Raw genomic sequence first — 19,774 nt, forward strand, 5'->3', positions numbered from 1 at the left:
TGTGTGACTGAAAATGGGAACAAGTCAGTCTAAACAAGTTCCTGTCCCCTCTAAGGGGACTCCAGCGTACTTTATGTACACACACTATTCTCGCGAGACTTGCAAGTACCTGGATAAGTGGAACTGGTATACTAGGGATGATCCTGTGAAGCATTTTCCACAGGAAGGAACATTTGATCAGGATAAAATAGTGCACTTGAGAGGGGCGTTAGAGTCCCGTGGATCCAAAACACCACAAAACCAGTGGGACGCGTTCTTTTATTGGTATGATGAAATGTCCAAAAGGCGGACAGAATCTCAAACTAGGAGCCTAAAAGACTCTCAAGAAAAATTGAAACAGCAGTTAAAAGGTGTTCGGGAGAAATTGGCTGCTCCCCCAAATTACAGGCTGGCCACCGCTCCGATGTATCCAGCATTGCCCGGGGCGCCCCCACCACCGGAGCCAGCAGAGGATATCCTTGACCTTTGTTCGAACCCTGCTCTCCTGGGACTCCCACATCAGCAACAACCAGTTCAACATCAGGCTGCAGCCCAGGCTAGTGACCCATCAGCTGAAGCTCCTTCAGTAAATCCATCCACGGAGCTTAATAGTCCAGACTCATCCACCATATCTGCCACTCAATCATCACCAGTGTGGCAATTTACTCCTGGGTCACAACCCACCACGGGTGTATTTAGAAGAATGGGAATAGGCATGGAAAGATCTCCCATCAATCTGAGATCCCAAACTGCACAAGTTTACCCCCTAAGACAAATGCCAGGCATTGGCACCGATGGACAAAATATAGTAACTACATGCACCCTGGACTCCAGGTGATCTCTACAATTTAACTCAAAAGTTCCCAAAAATCAGGGAAGACCCAGAAAAATTTCAGGAAGAATTGCAGACTGTTATAAATTGTTATAATCCAACATGGGCTGACATTAATCAGCTCATGCGATTGATTTTGCCCAAGGAAACTATGCTACGTCTGTACGCTGCCTGTACTTGGCCAGATCAAAACCCAGGGATTGGACAAGACTTTATTAACAAGAGAAATGCTTTGGTTCAGGCAGTTCTCACAATTTGCCCAAAAAAGGCAGACTGCACCAAAATAAATACCTGTAAACAAAACAAAAATGAACACCCCAGTGAATATTTAGAACGCCTCAAACAGGCATTTGAACGATACTCAGGAATGGAGAACCCAGTCGGAAATGCTAAACAAGCAATAGTGGCAGCATTCGTCCAGGGACTTAACCCTAAAATTGCTGAGAAAATTCAAACAGTAATTATTGGCTGGGAAACTAAAGATTTGACCGAAGTCCTTGCTGCAACTAACCATTTTCATAACAAATTGGAACGGTCTAAAGACAGTGCCGAGTTTAAGTTAATGGCCTTACAGATTTCTCAGCTGCAGGGTCCAGGTAGAGGAAGGGGACGAGGATGGGGAAGGGGAGGCCCGGGTAGATTCAGGGGAAGAGATAGATCCTTGAGCCCACTAAACCCAGGCTATGGGAACCAATGTCATTATTGCAAGCAAGAAGGACATTGGAAATCAGAATGCCCCAACCGCCCCGGCCAAGGACCCAGACCCCAGCCCCCACCTCCACTTCCTGTCAATTTTCCCAGTGTTGAATAGGACAGCCTGAGGGACAGTGACATCATTGCTCCTTTGCTTGCTACTGACCAATCTGGTCTGTTTGTTGCATGCCTTATTTCTGGTAAACCTGTCTCCTGTCTTGTCGACACCGGAGTGTCCCGCTCCACGCTAAAGGCTGCTGAGTTTCCTTTTCTACCTTATTCTCCTGAAACTGTAAATGCTGTCAGTATAGGCAGACAACCTATCCCACATCCCGTCTCTGAACCTGTCTCCATCTCTATTGGCCCTTTGTCTGAAAATCATGCCTTTCTTCTTAGCCCCTGTGCACCTGTCAACCTTCTTGGTAAAGATTTGCTGTGTAAACTGGGATGTGTGATTTATTGTAGCCCAGATGGTGTTTACCTTGAGGTACCGGAACATAGGGAAACCGAGCTTGTGGCTTTGCTAACCCAGGAGTACTCTGATCCTGACACTTCCTACTTGCAAGAGGAACTGTTGGCACGAGTACCTCCACAGCTGTGGTCCACCCATGCGAATGAAGTGGGGCACATGCTGAGTGCTGAACCAGTGCGTATCATCCTGAACCCTGCCAAGCCACTTCCTCATGTCCCACAGTACCCCATCTCAAAGGAAGCTGAGGAAGGGATCAAGCCTGTCGTTTCCTCACTCCTTGAGCAAGGGATTATTGTCCCAATACGCTCCCCTTGCAACACACCTATCCTACCTGTCAAAAAACCTGGTAAAGATACGTATCGCTTTGTGCAAGATCTTCGAGCTGTAAATGCCGCTATTTTACCTGCTTTCCCCGTGGTCCCTAACCCTGCCACTATTCTTTCCTGTATCCCTTCAGATGCTACATATTTCACAGTAGTGGATCTTTGTTCTGCTTTTTTCTCTATCCCCGTTCATAAGGATAGCCAGTATCTGTTTGCATTTACTTATCAGGGATTTCAATATACCTGGACAAGACTCCCTCAGGGATATACAGAGTCCCCAACCCTGTTTTCCCAGATCCTAAAAAAAGATTTGGATCCTATCATGTTCAAAGGGGGGTCCACCCTTGTTCAGTACGTTGATGATCTATTGTTAGCCTCACCCACTTTGGAGGCCTGTAAGCAAGATACTTTGACACTCCTCACAGCTTTAGCTCAGAAAGGCCAAAAGGCCTCAAAATCTAAATTGCAGCTCTGCAAGTCTAAGGTACATTATTTAGGGCATGATATCTCAGCAGGAGAACAACACCTTTCCCCTAGTAGAGTTGAAGCTATCCTCAACATTCCCAAACCTATGACTAGAAAACAGATGAGGGGATTCTTAGGTGCAACGGGTTATTGTAGACAGTGGATCCTGGGTTATGCTGCTTTTGCAAAACCCTTGCAAGCATTCACTCATGATACCACCCCGGAACCCCTCCCTTGGACTGCGGAAGCCAAACAAGCATTTGTGGCCCTTAAGCAAGCCCTCACTCTTGCTCCCGCTCTTGGACTTCCTAATTATAAGAAACCCTTTACCTTGTTTTGTCATGAACGGGAAGGAATCGCTTTAGGAGTACTCACTCAGCTGCATTGTGAAAAGCATCGCCCAACTGCATATTACAGCTCTGCCCTTGATCCCGTAGCTGCGGGACTTCCTCCTTGCCTCCGTTCAGTTGCAGCTGCTGCCTTGTTGGTTGAAAAGGCAGATTCTCTAGTTTTGGGACACTCTTTAACCATTGAAGTTCCACATGCTGTGATGGCCCTTCTGCTCAAGGGCAAAACTCAGCACATTTCCAATTCCCGTCTTACTAAATATGAGAAACTTCTACTGTCAGCTGCAAATGTAACCTTAAATCGCTGTTCAATTCTGAATCCTGCGTCACTTCTGCCTATTGCTTCTGATGGTGAGCCTCATGATTGCCTGTCTATCACAACTCAGTTGTTAACCCCTCGAACTGACCTCAAGGACATTCCTATCCCGAACTCTGACCTTGTTTTGTTTGTTGATGGTTCCTGTCTTAGAAATGATGCAGGGAAATTAGTTGCGGGATATGCAGTATGCACTCAGTATGCTGTTTTGGAAGCCTATTCTTTACACCAAGCTTGTTCTGCTCAAGTTGCTGAACTCATTGCTTTAACACGTGCTTGCATTCTTGCAAAAAATCAAACCACAACCATTTATACTGACTCTAAGTATGCTTTTGGTGTTGTTCATGATTTTGGACAAATCTGGAAACAAAGAGGGTTCCTCACTTCATCAGGGACCCAAATCAGTCATGGTTGTTATGTAAAAGCGCTCTTAGAAGCTGTTCAATTGCCTCTTGCTATTGCTATTGTTAAATGTAAAGCTCATGAGAAACCGTTTGATGATGTCACACAAAAAAATGATCTGGCAGACCGTTCTGCCAGAAATGCGGCCCTTTCTGGCCCACAGGCTCCTAACTCTGTTTTTGTTTGTTTTTCAGCAGACCAGTCTCCTTTGGCTAGCCTTTCAAGTCTGGCCCTTCTTCAAAATCAGGCCCCAAAAAAGGAAATAAATGACTGGCTGCGTGCAGGATGTTCACTGCACCCCAACTCTCTCTGGCGCTCCCCGGACGGCCGCCTGGTGGCGCCTAGAGAGCTTTTGCCACATCTTGCTTGATTAACCCACTCTGTGGCCCACACAAGAAAAGGGGGGATGATTGCTCCAGTACAAAGAAACTGGTTTGCCCCAAATTTTCCTTCCATGGCACAACAGTACTGTAGCTCCTGTCCCATCTGCTTAGCTCACAACACTGGGCAACGGGTAAAAACGACACCCGCAGCACATCCCCTTCCTTGGGGACCATTTGTAAATCTGCAAATTGATTTTGTGCAGCTACCTAAGTGCTGTTCTTATGAGTACATTCTTGTTATTATTGATGTGTTCTCTGGATGTGTGGAAGCCTACCCATGCGTACATGCTGATTCCATCACTGTAGCAAAGAAATTGCTCAAAGAATTCATCCCTAGATTTGGATTGCCCCTCACAATAGATAGTGACCGCAGCACCCATTTCACAGGACAGATAGTAAAAAAACATCTGCCAAGCACTCAACATACAGCAACACCTACACTGTAGTTATCATCCACAATCAAGTGGTGCTGTAGAACGTAAAAACTCTCATTTAAAAATGCGCATTTCGAAGATTTGTGCTGAAACAGGCCTCAAATGGCCTGATGCACTGCCCATTGCTCTTATGCACATTAGAAACACTGTTAACAGAAAACATGGCCTAACCCCTTATGAAATACTCATGGTACGACCCATGAGGATGCCAACTACACCACCTGTTGCCCCTCACCAAACAGACCTAGAATTAACTGATGAAATTGTACTAAATTATTGCAAGGCATTAATGAAGTATGCCAGGTCTGTTCATTCACAGGTCCAAGAAGCCTTACCTTAACCACCGGATGTTCCCTGTCACAACTTCGAACCAGGGGATTGGATCTACGTAAAGGTCTATCAACGGAAAAACGCACTTCAACCCAGATGGAAAGGACCTTTCCAGGTACTTCTGACCACTAATTCTGCTGTTCGTTGCCAAGGTCACCAAACGTGGACTCACGCCTCGCACTGCAAGAAGGTATCACCTCCATTGGACCCTGAAGCAGCTGTATTCCAACCAAGGTTGGGATCTTTCCCTGAGGCCAAGGACAAAGACCCTCAGGACCTCACTCAGGCAAGTGAGGAGCATCAGGGTGCAAGTGCTAGTAACCTCTCCCCTGAACCCAACACCTCAGCCCAGCCAGATTCATCAGTTGAAGAACGAAGATATCATCTTCGGCCTCGAAGAAAGTGAATGCTCCCATTCGGAAGATCACCACCTCGATCAAGACCAAGAGCCAACATTGTCCGTCCTTTAGGTAACTTGAGCCCAGAGGACGAAGAAAGACTTTGGCTGCCATCCTGGGTTTGGCTGGTAGTGTTCTTTTTCTTACTGGTGCTGGTTATGTTTGTTGTTAAAATTCTTTATCCCTCCTGTATCTAAAAATGGCACTGATATCCTTATATATCACACTTGGGTATCTCAGTATCACCCAAGGGGGGTGGGAGAAAAAATTGTATTTGCAGATCTCCCGTATGGTGGCTCAAGCTGGAAATAAAAGTGACCGCTGGATATGCTCTCACAGCCCAGCACACCTACACCAAGGAATGCCAATGATTGGAGTACCAATATCCCTCCAGCAATGGGGAACAATAAACGGCGGCTTCGTTAGACACTACTCATTAGCTGCCCATCGGTCTGCTCCTAAAGAATGGAGGGGCGCCCCTGCTAACTGGATAATCTCCCCAAGAGTAGAGGTGCCTTTCTGTTACAGATCCAACAACACCGGAGCTTATAATAAAGCCACACCTGTAGGACACTACCCTCATTGCCTAACTACTCTAGATTATAGCCCTAGTAGCACCAGTGGAATACTGTTGGGTAACATACCCTCTCTCAATTGTACAAGATTCATGGTCTACAACTTTTCTAAGAAACCTCATGTTGCTCTCATTGCAAACAGATCGGAATTTTACATTGACTCCAATTTTACTTCTTGTAATATATCTCGGTCCAGCAGGACAGCAGCTGAACGTGGTCCATCCTATACGATGCATATCAATCGAAAGTGCCGGATATGGCACAACACCTGTCGAGATTTGAGTACCCTTTCTGCCCCAGGCCTTTACTGGCTCTGCGGAAACAGGGCTCATAAAATCTTGCCCTGGAATTGGGTGGGGGCATGCACTCTTGGACGTGTTATCCCTGGTTTCGAAATGCATAGTGCAATATATCTGGAACAAGTAAAAATTTCAACCATCACATGAAAAGGGCGGTTAACCCCTTAGCTACCAGAAACACAGGGTTCCATCGATTTGTGAGAACCTTCATACCGTGGCTTGGAATAAGAGAATTGGTACTAGCCATAATTAACATTTCAGCCACAATGGAAGCTATGGGAAATGCCACTGCGGATGCAATTCAGGCTCTGCAAAAGGAGATCTCCCAGATCTCACAAATAACTATACAACACCGCATAGCCCTAGATTACCTATTGGTATCCCAGGGAGGAGTATGTGCCTTAGTAAACTCCACCTGTTGTGTCTATGTCAATCAGGACATGCGAATCGAAACTGACATTCGCAAAATCCGAAATCAGTTAAGGGTCTTACATCAAGTGGCCTCAGAAAATACTGACTGGGGTCTAGAAGAAATGTGGTCTTGGCTAACCTCCTGGCTCCCCGATTTCGGGGCCCTTGGCAAGAAAATCCTGTATGGAATATTGTTTGTCTTAATAGTTCTGATAATGTTCTATGTCTTAGTGCAACTGATCCTCTGCTGCGTGAAAGCCGGCAGGAGAAGCTTTAGCAAGGCAAGAAAACCCACAGCAGAGTCTAGAATAATGGTGTTACAAAAGTGTGAGCAGATTGAAAGAAAACATGAAAGGCTGCATGATGTAATAGAGGGGCTCATGAGAATGGAAATTTAAGGCTAAAGTGAGACTAAATAGTCTCAAAGGGGGGGGGCTGTGGAATCAGAAAAAATATATGCCTTAAACTTTGATTTAGTTATAAGATGACATAACCGCTTTGTGTAGAATTGCTGGCTCTGTACAGTAGAACAGATAAGGGCAAGTGTTTGTTCTTTGTAACTCCTCTGCAACTGCTTCGCTCACCGTGGCCTTGAAGGTAGCAAAAAAAAAAAAAAAGTATATACAAATTTAATTTTCAGGTGCAAGAAGGAAGTTTGTGAACTAATCTCGCCTCCTCCATTAGTTCCCATCCTGATTACAGCAAAGAAATAATGAAGTAATATTATAGCCGCTTTTCATGCTAATTTCACTATATGATCACGTGAGTTGTAAGCAACTGTTAAAAAGTATATAAGCCTCCTGATTTTGCTCTTGGGGGGGGACCCCTTCCAAGTGCTTGGGAAATCCATGTCACTTTGGAACTCCCCCTACAGCTGTAGTTTCTTTTGAATAAAAGCTTCTGCTGACCTGACCCAAAAGTATGCTGCGTGTGTTCCCACGACAAGCATGTGTTCACAAAAACTGTTCATAACCAGATCGCTATCCAAGGGAACAGGATGTTGGACTGCTGGAGCCCCATTTCTGGATACTAAACTGAAGGCTGCATTAGAGCTGCCATAACCTTGAGCCCTGCCAGAAGAGAAGGGCAGTGCCTGGGTGTGGTGTTCATCATGTAAAAACATGCCAGGGACAGCTACCGCCCCTGAGTCTTGCTGTGCCATGAATGCACAGGCCCACAGTGGGGAGAGCTGGAGTCTTGCTGCATCCAGGGATCTCTGGAAAACTGTGCCTTAGACACAGAGCTGCTCCCTAGTGCACCACATTGCACATGGCGTATTCCTCCAGGGTCCGCCCTGTGCTCCATCTGGGGCAGATGCCCAGTGAGCAGTCCCTTGCCTCTTTCAGGAACTTGCAGACTCTTACTGTGCTTGGTCCTGGCTGTGCGGGGCGGAGGAACGAGGACTGCACGACCCTTCTCGCCTCGCCCAAGCTGGGAACAGCCGGGATCTGGCACTGCATTGGCAGCAGCCTCCGAGATGCTGCTTTGCCTCTATGCTGCTGGGTTTTGTGAAACCAGCTCCTTGCATTGCAAGCTCCTTTAGGGTAGGAACTATCTCTGGTCTGCATTTGTATATCTAGGGCAATAGCGTCCTGGTCGGTGACTGCAGCTTTCAAGTAATACCCAGTGCAGATGAAGGAGGATGCTAGTGGTGAGTGACTTGCATCTCACCCCCAGTGAATTCCTTTAGGGGAGTCTCTATATTTGGCAACCCCAACCTGGACATCAATGTTGTGAAGTGTAGCAGCAGGAAAGTCTGCACCTCAAAAGTGGCCTCTAGTGTTTCGCAGCACAGTCAAGTGTCAGTGCAAGGGAAACATCTAGCTGTTCCTTTGCATCAGCCAGGGAGTTGTCTACAGGCTAACATTGAACTGCAGTTAGTTATAAGCACACAAACAGAAAGCTGGCTGAGGTTTCTTTGAACTGTGTCCCTAAATGCATCCTTGGGCAATACAGTGCATCCCTGTGAGCTTTTCTGTTCTTAAAAAGGCTTGGACTGTAACTTTGAAATGGCCACTGATAACACATGGGTGCGGAGCACCCTCAATCTTGTGCTAATATTCCCAGCTAAAATTCCCTTCTGTGCCACCATGGTGAACTTATAGGCAGCCACAAGGTCGCCTCTCAACCTTCTCTTGCGGAGGCTGAAAAGGTCCAGTTTCTCTAGTCTCTCCTCGTAGGGCTTTGTCTTCAGGCCCTTAACCATACAAGTGGCCCTTCTCTGGACCCTCTCCAGGTTATCCGCATCCTTCTTGAAGTGTGGTGCCCAGAATTGCACGCAGTACTCCAACTGCGGCCTGACCAGTGCCCGATAGAGGGGAAGTATCACCTCCTTGGACCTGTTTGTCATGCATCTGCTGATGCACGATAAAGTGCCATTGGCTTTTCTGATGATTTCATTTTTGATTCATGTTATCTAAGGGAGGGATGTGTGCGTAAGTGGCTTTTTGTTTTAAGTGGCATTAGAAATCAGGTGAAGGAGTAAAATGTAATTGGGTGTTTTGTGATGAAATTTTAAACCTGTATTTCGGGTGTAATTGGAGACAAAGTGGCTCTTGCAGCCTCCTGGGGCTCTTACTGTAAATGTCTTGTCAGGTCCATGGCCAGAGGGTATTCTGCCTTCCTGCACCACGCAGGGATCTGGACGTGTGGCGCTAAAAGAAGGATCACTGTATACCTCCCCTCCCTCCCTGCTTCCTCGAAAACACCCAATACCGGTCGCTGTTGGAGACTGGTTACTTGACAAGATGGATTACTGGTTTGATTCAGCCTAGACACTTACGTCTTCCAAGTACCTGATGTTTTTAATACTAATTAGGTACAAAGCGAGGAAAAAACAAGCTGCTCTTTTGTGACGTGTTAGAGAAGTGGTTCCCAATCCACTGTGCTGGGGCTTTCAACAACATGTTTAAGTGAATATTGTACTGCAGGGTGACATACTTCCCACATCCTGGGATCATCTGCTGTAAGACAGAAGCATAAGTTGATTTTTGCTAGGGTTTTTGCATGGTTTGGTACAGTGCTGAGGAAGAAGAGAGGCTCTAGTAATATATCTGATAGAACGGAAGGTTTCACGTCTTTGCCAGTCTGTCTTTTCCCCTGGGGCTCCCTGTAGGATCATGTGGGTCTATTCATCGGCTTACAGTAGGTCTATGGGGTGTCTGGTTAGTTTTACCTCCTCTTCCCCAAGTGTCAGCGGAGACCACAGCGACACGCACACAAGGGCATGTGCGGGAACAGGGACGGAATAAATCCTTCTCTCTGTTGGGGAGAGGACAGGCAGTCATTGTGGATCTCACTCGCACTGAAGGATGCTCCTGCCGAGCTCTTCTACCCTCTGGATGTAGAAGGGAGCAACTTACCTGACATTCAGCTACTGTATTAGGGATATGGATTTTAGTCGCGTATTCAAAGGGTCCTCAAACCTGGCACTGGAGCATCTCCTCCTCCGCGGGGCCCCAAAACATGCAGGCTCTCATCCTGCCCTTGGAGGTGTCGGGCAGTGGCTGGGGATTCTCGCTCCCTTACTTTACTTCCACCAGGGGCAGCTGAAGAAAGACAGCAGATACTTCGCAGAAACCAACCTGGGGCCCAGCCTCTCCTCCAGGCTAGAAACAACTCCCCAGCAGGACGTGGGGAAGCCACAGGGGCTCGTCCAGCTCAGCACTGCCCCAAGGCCCAGCACTGGAGTCCCTGTGTCCTGCTTCCCCGAGGAGCAGGCAAGGACGAGCGGCATCACTGCTCCCTGAGGGAGAGCTCTGCTCATTCAGTGCCCAGGCGCTAGGACGGCCCAGGGAGGAGGTTGTGGGAGACTGGAGGCCTTGTCCTGAGTTGGAAAAATGCTCCAACAATGGAGAGAGAGATCCAGATTGCAAGACTTGGCAGCCAGGAGAAGCAGATGTGAGAAAACTCCCAGCAAGTCATGTACCTGCACAGTCTGTGAACTGCTCCTTTCCTCCATGCCCCTGTGGCCAGGATGCTTAGGAAATAAGGGGGTTATTATCATGATGGGCAACTATGTCCTAATAATGCTAATAAATATGAGTGCTAACTACCAATGAACTATACTAATTTGAAAAAATACTAAGACTAATTCCCAATAGTGCTAATACTACTGGCTACAGACACTAAAGAGAAACAATACAGATCATGGAACAAGAGGAACAAAATACAACTACGGCTACAATGAAATGCGACAACCCACTAACTTGACTCTTCTCATCTGTGCCAACCGCAGAGTGAGCAGGAAACTCCTCTGCTCTCCTTTTATCTCTTCCCCAGAACCATCGTCACGGCAATGTGATGGCAAAGAGGACACGCATCACAAAGCAGTCTGAGCCTGGCCTTGTTGAAGCGTAGTAGAGCAGGGACACTGGGCCAGGTCCTGCACCCAGTGCCCCACCAGACATTGCCATGGTGCTTAGGTGTCTCAGGGGGATCCTCTTCCTTCCTGAACCCCAAGCAATGCAGAGGGGCAGATCCTTCTCCTCGCCAATGCTTTATTATCCCTCAGTTGGAGGGCAAGGATAGGCAACATTGATGTATTAATGGCTGCAGGTTGGAGCAGGATTCAAATTAAATGCTCAAGCATCATGAACAATGGGTTCAATCCTGTGCTGGTTCAGCCACAAGCTAGGCCCATTTGGGATGACACGAAGGGGTTAATTCATGAACATCCCCAGTCTAAGCCTCGTTTGTGAACCAGGTCCTGCTTTGAACATCCGTACTCAGCGGTGACCCACCCAGAGACCAGAGTCTGGCGGAGAAGCCAACCCTACTGCCCCAGAGAAACCTGCCTCTGGAAAGCAGAAACCATTGACCATAGTCTGTGGTTCTGCAGTATGCCAACGAGGTTTGGAAGAAAGTAAAGTAGCTCTGGCAGGTGATGGCAGTGCTCAAACTCATGAGCAGAGAGGCAGCGCTGTATGGGCCAAACAACAGTGGTGCCCATCAGCTCATGTGCATCGGTTTGTCTCTTGTCGGCAGTGCCCCGTGCAAGACCAGAAACTGTCTGATCTACCGACACAGAAAGCTCTCAGTTGAGAACTGTGTGAAAATGGGGTTGAGCAAGCAGCAGACACACTACCAGAAGACAATAGGAGAGGGTGGTGAAGAGATGGCAAAGATCACGTAGCAGAGGATCCACTGGCACAGACTGTTTAAGGATACCACCCCCACAGCCTGTCGCCTGGGGAAGAAAGCAGGGACGGTGAGGAAGAAGTTGAGGACAGTGAAGAAGAAAGCGGCTTGGGCGATGAAGACAGCACCAGTGATGATGGACACAATGACAGCGACATCAAGTAACAAATCAAGGCTAGAGACTAAGGAAAGGAAGAGAGGAACAGTGGAAGTGCAATGGTGATGGGTGGTGGGTCGGGGCATGGGTGTGCAGGAGCACGATTTCTAATCGCTGTGTGGGTGTGAGATGCTGATCTGCACTTAGAGCAGCCCATCTAAAGGAGATGCTTTGTAGTGCCCGTTGTGCTTAGCCCCTTCAGCACCAACTCTTTGAGCCCTGGTAACTCCCCCATTGCCCTACTCCCCCAGGAAGAACAAGGAGCCTCCCCTACTGCCCCATCCTGCTTGTGCTTCCTCCACGTCACCCATTTCCCTAAGTACCTCAGGGCTTTGGTCACCATCTCCCAGCAAACCACGTTTAAAGCCCTCCTCACTCGGTTAGTCAGCTTATCTGCCAACATGTTCTTCCCTCCTGCATCCGGTGGATTCCAAGTCTCCCTACCAATGCGTCTTCTGGAACAACATCTCATAGCTGAAGCAGCCAAAGCCCTGCTGGTGACACCACCTGCGAAGCCATGCACTGCTCTGCAAGATGCATCCTCTCCTTCTAAGGCCCTTCCCCTTGAGCTCAAGGATCGAGGAGAAGACTACCTGAGCTCCTCACCCTTCAGCCTTGCACCCAGAGCGTGGGAGTCACTTGTGATCCTCTCAGGGTCTCCCCGGCAGTATCACTGGTGCCCGCAGGGATGAGCAGCATGAGGGGCAGTAGGGGCAGCGTGGAGTCATGGACGAGCACCATGGAGTCAGAGCCCAGAGACAAAAGCAGAGCAGCAAGGAAGTGAACGGGCAATAAGGAGCAACCACTTTCACCTTGGCCAAGAGAAGGAGGCCGAGTCCTAGCTCTACCTCTTAAGGCTGCAGAGCCTGGGGCAGGTGGCCCTACCCATCGCTCAGCCTGCTCCTGCAGGAAACCCCGAGCAGTCTGGCTACAGCAACTGGCTTGGAAAGCCCCAAACCCCACTGCTGGGCCCAGCTGCCTGATCCCTTACTGCCAAGACAGTGCCTGAATCCAACCCTGGAGGCAAGGGGGCGTGAGTCCATCCAGCAGCCTTGTTGAATGGATGAGAAGACCCATCTGTCACCAAAATATGGTACCAATAGGGAGTCCAACGAACCCTGAGCAGAAAGACAGCTCCATGCTTTCCTGCTGTGTGTCACCAGCCAAAACCCCAACCCCAATCCCAGCATGAGCTTCTCCAGCAACCTCAGGCAGGAGACCCTGGGCAAGCTGCTGACAGGCAGTAGCTGGGAAAGCCCCCCAAGTACCCTGTGGAGGCCGACATTGCTGCTTTCCAAAATGTAAGCCTACGTGAGGGGGTCCAGGATTCATCCCACTTCCACTCAGCAGGGACTGGGCAAACTGCTCGTGTCCTGGGAACAGCACTCGAACAACTCCCATTGCCAAGGGAAAAGCAGCGTCAAACCTTCCTGTTTTCTGACCCCGCCTGAGCTCAGCTGTCTCCAGGAGCCCATGGGACGTGACCACAATATCTGCAATACTCAAACCTGGGGAAAGCCCAAAAGCCCACTGAGCTCAGCTGGGAGATCCCACACTGGCAACACGCACCCGGAGGAAGAGGAACCCTCCACAGCCAAGCCTGACCCCACCACTTTCAACCTACCAGACCCAACCCTGTGTGGGGGCCCAAGCTTTATCCTCGTATGATTAGGATGGAGGAGGCTACCTACACACATCCTAAATAGGCCTCCAGGCATCCCACCAAGGCAGCTCTGAACTATCCCATTCCCAACCCTAGCTCAGGCTACTCCAGCAGCCCTGTGCAGCACACTGCCAACAACCTGATTGAAGGAACCTGCTTGCAAAGTCCTCAAACCCTGGGGCAGAGCCCCACCAGGAGGTCTGGAGATCCCCAAACTGCCCTGGAGCAAGATGATCCCTCCAATACCCAAGCCTCACCCTGCTGTGAGGAGCACTCCCAAACCCAGCCAAGGTGGGGGCCCAGGGACCCTCCCACGTGAATTACCTGAGGCAAACCTACCTACCTGTGTCCAAAATATGACTCCAGGCGGCTGACCCATCCCAAGCACAAACACAGCTCAACGCTTCCCACTGGCTTACCCTGCCCATTGCTCCTGCTGCTCCAACAGTTCCCGGCACACGTGTGAGAAGTGTGAGCAGAGGAAGAGCTCGGCACTGCGGCATGGGTGGTGTAGCCCAGTAGTTAGTTTCCCAAAGCACAGGGGTAGTTCAGATCGGCTCCCCAAGGTGCTAGGTTTCGGAGGGGCCTGGGTGGGACTGGGGTTGGAAGCCATAGCCAAGTCAAGACAAACCGGGCTCAGACTGTGACCCAGAGACAACGGCAGCCAAGAGCAAACCGGGAGCAGAAATGAAAACCCAGAGGCAAAGGGCAAACCAGCATGAGGAGCAGGGAATGCCCCGGGTCTGCCTGGAGTCAGGGCCAGGAGGCAAAACCTGAGCAGGAGGGAAGTGAAGGAGCCATGAGGACCAAGAACTCGCCTTGGCCTGGATGAGGAGACTGAGGTCTGACTCTGGCTTTTACGGGCTGCAGAGGAGAGGCTGGGGCTGCTGCCTGTGGCTCCAGGGGAATGGTGCCCGCATTGCCTCCCTTAGCCCAGCTGGCATCGGGGCCCTGCTGTGGACTGGCTGCAGATGCCCCTTGTTCTGGGGATGCCGTGACCCCATCTCTTCATGACGACTGGCTGGTCCCAGGGTTTTGGCTTAGCCCCATGTCATGAAGTGTCTTGGAAGGCCCCAAAACAACATCATTGACCCCAGTGGGGGGATTTCTAGCTGCCAAAATATCCTAGCATCAAGAAAAGCCTTTCTGCGCTGCCAATGACAAGGAGGAAGATGCCTCTAAACCTTTCCCATTCTCTACCCCGCACACCCACTCACACCTGGACCCCAGGTTGGAGACCTCGCCCCAACGAAGAGACCTCGAGCAGCAGCACGACTGGAACTGGCTTGGACAACCGCCAAACCCCAATGTCAAGTCCAGCCAGGAGATCCCAGGAGACCCCGACAGCCCTGGAGCAAAAGGAGCCCTCCACCATGACATCCTGACCCCACACATGGTGACCCCTCCCAGCCCAGCCCTGTGTCCTACATCCACCTCCACCGGTTGTGCCGAAGCATAAGCCACAAACCTACTCTGGAAAGCTCCAGCCCCATCATTCAGCCCTGCTGCTGCAGCCCTACCCACCAAAGTAGCCCTGCAGGAGACCAAGGCCCCCACCCGCAAACATCACTCCACCGTGAGGCCGATGCCAGGCACATGCGGGCTCTTTGATTTGGTTTAGGAATTCAGGACAGTCCCAGCCTGAACAACCAACACCGTTCGGGATTACTATGGCTTTCCACATGAAGAGAAGACCAACATGAAGGCTTCTTAGAAAAAGAAACTTAATCTTACTTTATTATTATTCTAAATTTAATGTTACTCCTATTCTAAAGCTACTTTTAACTTCTACAGCCTCTCTCTCCTTGGTGCCTTTGGTTCATTGTCTCTCCCTGCACAGCCTTCGAAAGATTGTCCCTTCAGGGGGAGCGCTAAGGCAGGCTGCTAACACAACAGATGCCGGGATGGTCTGACTTTGTCCCAGTGCTTCAGAAGAAGGCGAAAACCCCCCAGATGATACTTCCATGGATGAGGGGGGAAAAATTCCTTCCTGGCCCCAAACGGCGACTGGCAAAAGCCCTGAGGCAGGGGTAACAAAATGCCACCCGCATGACTCAAGTGTCCTCCCTTTAGCAACCTGGGGACTACGAGCGCACGGTGTCTGTTCTTTCGTGACCCTTGGCGTGGCAGGGCTGACGGATGACCTTGTTGAACCCTTCGCCCACGAGGGGCTTCTCAGGCTGCTTCTTTGGGCACAAGCTGAAGTCTGGGGGGAGGACAGCTCTGAGCGGGCGGATCGGCTCGGTTGGTGACTCTCGTGCAGTGGCTTCGGCACTGTTGCAGGATCTCTCCACAGCCGCTAGGCTCCCTGGGAGGTGCTAGATGCCCTCCTCATTCATGGAGGGGCTCTCATGCTCCCAATGGTTCCCTCTGCTTAGCTGTGCACGGTGCACGGGAGGTCCTGTCCACCCTCCAGTGACAGCGCCAGTGCCCCCTCTGCCTGCACTGCCTGTGGCAATTGATAGTGGGTCCAAGGTCTCATGTGTGAGATGCCTGGTCCTTGTGCCTGACGGCTGTTCTCAAGGCAAGAGGGAAGAGCTTGGACAAACACGTGTCGGCTTTCTTGAGATGGGCATGATCCTGCCCTGAGCAGGAAGCTGGATGAGATGACCTCCTGGGGTCCCCCTTAGCCCTGCTCTTCTAGGAGTCTCTGGCACTGGTGCCCATGTAGTGACCTGGGCCCTGTGCAGCTCCTGAACAATCCTGACCTGAGCCTGGGAAGGGGAAGCTTGTCCTGATGGGGAAGTGCTCTTTATCCATGGGCCTCACTGGAGACCCTCATCCTGTGGGACAGGCAGGTGCCATCATGCTCAGGCAGATGAATTTATTGTTTTCTCCAAAGCACGTGGCAGGCTCCCCGTTAGCCTGGTGGCCAGTGTCCTCACAAGTCAGGGGAGATCTGCAACTTATAGACAGGTACAGGCTTCAGCCTCTGCTGACGTGACCTGTGGGTCACCATTATCTTGGGCTTTATATACATATCTCACAGATTCAGTTCATCTATACAATGCAAATCAATCTTGCCTTGTGCTAAAGCTCACACTGCCATGGCTAATGACCTCTCTCTGCTCCTTGCAATGCGGGAGAGAGACAAGCCGTGGCACAGAGGCAAGGGGCCCTTTCTCAGTCCCTTGCACCCAAGGTGGCTGCTGACCTTGTCCCTGAACAGGAGGCTGGTTTCCCCCAGGATGGTGTAGAGGAAAACCAGTGCAGCTCTCTTGATGTGCATCCACCCATGATGAATTGCCAGAATAATCTGCTGCAGGAATGATCTTTTTTGTTCCTCGGACAAGATCTTTCCCAGCACCTGAAAGCAAGAGGACGCAAGTCTTGGCCCATCTCAGAGCCAGGCTCCATCTCTGGGGCCTGGGGCCATGTCGCTCTGCACACTTGCAAAGGCTCTAACCCACCACAGGAAGATCCCTGCAAGCTGGAGAGAAGCAGCAGGCATTTCTCCAGAGCCCAGCACGCAGCCAGCCCAAGGAGACACAGCCCCAGCCCTGCAGCTCGGCACAGCATCCTCACCTCTCCAACTCTCGCCAGGTCCCTGTAGCACTGGACCAGGCTCGGCTCCAGTTGGCACTCGCCGAACATCTCGTCTGCCCCTCGCATGTCTCGGCCTGCAAGGAGTGGAGACACGAGGCTCTGAGCTGCCATCCTAGCTTTCGACCAGGGTTTTGTGGGGCACCGTTTGCACTGTGGTCCTGTGCTTGGGATGGGTCTCCTTACCCCTCTGGTGCATGAGGATTCGAATGAGTCAATAAAAGCTCTCCATGGCATCGCAGCCGATGGTCTCCACTGGGTCACCGATGGACAGACCCAGGCGCGCTGCTATGTCCCCCACCTCACGCACATCAGGAGAGCCCTAAGCAGAAGCAGAGGAGGGGGGAGTCCACGCCTGTCCTATCTTCCCAAACCTGCAGCTTCCCCAAGCCCACCTGCCACTCTTTCCATCTCCCCCCACCACCATTACAAAGCAGGAGGGGGCCAGAAATCATAGTGCCAGGGCATGAAATCCTTCTGTTCCCACAGGGACCTGGAGCCCAGGCACTGGCACAGGACCCCAGCATGATTCCCCGTGCCTGCTGCTCCAGGGCTACAAAGGCCCCAAGACCCCGCGGGGCAGGAACAGTGTGCCCAAAGCAGGCCATGGAAAAGAGAGCCCAAAAAGAGAGCCAGGGGGCACCGATGAGACAGAAGCAGAGCCCTGGAGTGAGACTCAGTTCCCAGCTCTGACTCCTCTCTCCCAGGAGTGTCCTGACAACCACAGGGGACCAGGACCCTGGGGTTGGGGCTCACTAACCTCAAATTGTGGGAGCAGGAGGGCAGCAAAGGACATGAGGGTGGTGCTTGCCCTCATGCCCAGGGTTCGGTGCTGGGCATCCACCGCCTCCATCCAGAAAGCGAATGGCTGTGGGAGGAAGGCATCAAGATCAGCGGCCACGTGCCCCTGCTGTACAGACCAACCCTGTCTGCCGCCTCCTCACGGCCGAGGCTTTGAGCTGGGGCTTCAGCCTCTGCCTTAGGTCTCCAAAGGTGTCGAGAGAGGCTTGTGCAGGTCACGGGGATGGAGGCCGTCCGTCCCCGAGCCCAGCCCCTCTGCATCCTGCTCATCTCCCACAAGAAATTCAGCCTGTCCAGACTGGGGGCACTGGACAGCAGGCACCACAGCAGGCCCTCCAGGTTGCCCATGTGCATCCTCTGCATGACCAGGAAGGGGAGGGGGAGCCCAGTATCATCACCAGGCAGCTTGTGCCCGCACCTGCCAGGGCCTGGCTTGTGGGACAGGGCAGTGCCAGGGGGACCTACCAGGTTCCTGATGTTGTCGTGCTCTATGCCCCCAAAAGTTTTGCAAGCTGCAGCTCGGAGGAGGCGCAACTGCAGGAAGGGGTCCAGGCACATCTCCAGGTCGCTGTCAGGAGAGAGGAGCCTGTGTGACACTGAGCTGTGCGGGGCAGGGGTGGCACTGGGCTTGGCAGGAAAGAGCCAGGAAACCTGGGCCTGAGCAGCGGGGATCCCCCTGGCCCATGGCAGAGCTAGGCCAGTCGGGTAGAGGTCCTGGTACCTGAAGCACCAGATGGCAGCTATGATGTCTGGGGTGGCATTTGCTACATCTTCCTCCCTGGAGACATCCTCCATCAGCTCCTGTGAGACCCAAAGAGAAGGGTGAGGTTAGGGAAGCACAGGTCACAGCCCCGTCCCACATGGGAGACCACCCAGCGCTACAGGCGCAGGCACCAGGATCCGCCCACCCCATTGGGGTGCCCCACATGTCCCCCTGCCACCCACCCCACTGGGCTGGCCCTCCCCCTCCCATGGCCACTCAAACATGTCACTTGGACCACCCCCTTGGTCCCTGATCATGCCCTCATCTGCCCTCCAGACACTCGATTCCCCCCGGCCTCTACCAGGATTTCCCGTCTCTGCTGCCCCAGCCCAACGCCCAGGCCCCGGTGCGCCTGCCCTTCTCTCCCCGGTCCAGCTCCATCTCTCTCCTCCACCCTGGACTCAAGAAACTGTTTCCTCTCTCTTCTCCTTTTCCTGCACCATCCCGTGCTACCTCCTACTCACCACGATCTTCTCTGGCACGGACGCTTTCCACCCCTGCAGCTCCACAGCCTCCTGTCCCCTCTGCTGCACGGCTGCCTGCAGGGTGAGGAGCTCCTGCAGCAGGCGCTGCCCGTTCCTCCGGCGCTGCATCTACCAGGAGCGGGACTGGGGTAAAGGGAGGCTCTGAGTCAGGGACCTCCCTGTCCCCCCCAAACCTGCTGTGGGACTCAGGCCTCTTGGCACCCCCAGGGTACTGCCATGAGTCTCCTCCTGGGCAGGCACAGGGAGGAGCAGGGCAGTGTCTGTGGTGGGAGGGGACCCGAGTGGGGCTTCACAAACACACCCACCTCGAGCACTGCCCGTGGGCGAGCGTCTCCCCTTGTCAGCTCCGGGTCAGCGGGATGGGCTTCCCCAGGGAGGGAACAGAGGACTGAGCCGGTTTCCTACCTTCCCGTGGTCCTGGAGGCGCTGGGTGACACTGAGCGTAGCTTCCTTCGGGGTCCCCTGATCTTCCCTCTCCTGGTCTTCCTCATCCTGCATCTTCTCTGTGGCCAAATTGGGAATCACTGCAGGAGTTAGGAAAGTGGGGGGGGTGAGTCCTTTGTC

General features: G+C 51.6%; 1 protein-coding gene and 1 long non-coding RNA gene across 2 annotated transcripts in view; both read right to left on the reverse strand.

Annotated features, from left to right (window-relative positions):
* The window catches only part of LOC132250066 (scavenger receptor cysteine-rich type 1 protein M130-like), a 339,402-nt gene that overhangs the window by 163,397 nt on the left and 156,231 nt on the right, over positions 1–19,774 (reverse strand). The window lies entirely within an intron of this gene.
* On the reverse strand, positions 15,378–17,986 carry LOC132250273 (uncharacterized). Its single transcript, XR_009461938.1, has 3 exons — positions 17,922–17,986; positions 17,144–17,238; positions 15,378–16,925 (listed from the first exon to the last, which is right to left on the reverse strand). It is a non-coding gene; the product is annotated as an uncharacterized LOC132250273 (long non-coding RNA).

Source organism: Alligator mississippiensis, chromosome 4 (genome assembly GCF_030867095.1).
Source record: "Alligator mississippiensis isolate rAllMis1 chromosome 4, rAllMis1, whole genome shotgun sequence".
In the NCBI taxonomy this organism is placed as follows: domain Eukaryota; kingdom Metazoa; phylum Chordata; order Crocodylia; family Alligatoridae; genus Alligator; species Alligator mississippiensis.